The following is a 1,294-nucleotide window of genomic DNA, read 5'->3' as shown; positions in this document are numbered from 1 at the left end:
ACCATGCTGGCCTTTTTAAAAATACGGGTTCTGGGGATTGAACTCAGGTCCTCATGCTGACAAGGCCAGCGCTCTACCTCCTGAGCTATCTCTCTATCCCTCCCACTTTAGCCACTGGTCTTTCCTTGCAGCTGTTATTGAATACAGTGTTTCATACAATGAAGTTTAAGTTAGATGAAAAAATTCCTTCCTATTGTAAAATTCTATGAGCCTACTTGAGATAGTACTCCCTACCTAAAATGTTTGTATATCGTTTGGGAAAAAGCATATTATGACAAAAGGAAAAGAACTGTAATGTTCAATATTTTGAAACAAGAATTATGTATGTGTGTGTTATTTTTTAGTTACCCCTTACCAGCCTTGTCCTTCACCCTGCTAACAATTTTGGCTGAATATTTGGCTATCTTGGTTTGACCAGGATTTTATACCCCTTCCTCTTGCAGAACCCTTCTTTGATCTTCTCAGATGATGCACACAGATGTCCAGAGAGAGAGAGAGAGAGGGAGGGAGGGAGGGAGGGGGAGGGGGAGGGAGAGGGGGAGGGAGAGGGAGAGGGAGAGAGAGATCAGATTGGTTTTTAGAAATACGTCTATTTACCCGGGCATGGTGGCTCCATGCCTTTAATCCCAGCACTTGGGAGGCAGAGGTAGGAGGATTGCCATGAGTTGAAGGCCACCCTGGGACCACAGATTGAATTCCAGGTCAGTCTGAGCTAATAATCTACCTACCTCGAAAAAAAAGACAAAAAAATAAAATAAGAAATACATCTATTTATTTATTTACACACGTGTATGGGTGCATCAGAGCCTCTTGCCACTGCCAACAAACACCAGATATGCAGCCATTTATGGTCTGGCTTTTTGTTGGTACTGGGGAATTGAACCAAGGCTTTCAGGCTTGCAAACAAGTATCGTTAACTCCTAAGCTATCTCCCCAGCTCATGATATATTTTGTTTGTTTGTTTTTGTTTTTTGAGGTAGGGTTTCACTCCAGTCTAGGCTGACCTGGAATTCACTATGTAGTCTCAGGGTGGCCTCAAACTCACAGTGATCCTCCTTCTTCTGCCTCCCTCATGAATTTTTAAAGAAATAAGATCAATATTGTATTTATTTTATCATAGAGAGAGAAGGAATGGGTGCACCAGGTCCTGCTGCCACTGCAAATGAACTCCAGACATGTGCACCACCTTGTGCATCTGGCTTTACATGGGAACTAGAGAATAGAACCCAGGCTGTCAAGCTTACAAGCAAGCACCTTAACTGCTGTGCCATCTCTCCAGTTCCTCAGATTGATT

This window comes from Jaculus jaculus, chromosome 9, assembly GCF_020740685.1.
Source record: "Jaculus jaculus isolate mJacJac1 chromosome 9, mJacJac1.mat.Y.cur, whole genome shotgun sequence".
In the NCBI taxonomy this organism is placed as follows: domain Eukaryota; kingdom Metazoa; phylum Chordata; class Mammalia; order Rodentia; family Dipodidae; genus Jaculus; species Jaculus jaculus.
This window is presented reverse-complemented; position numbering follows the sequence as displayed.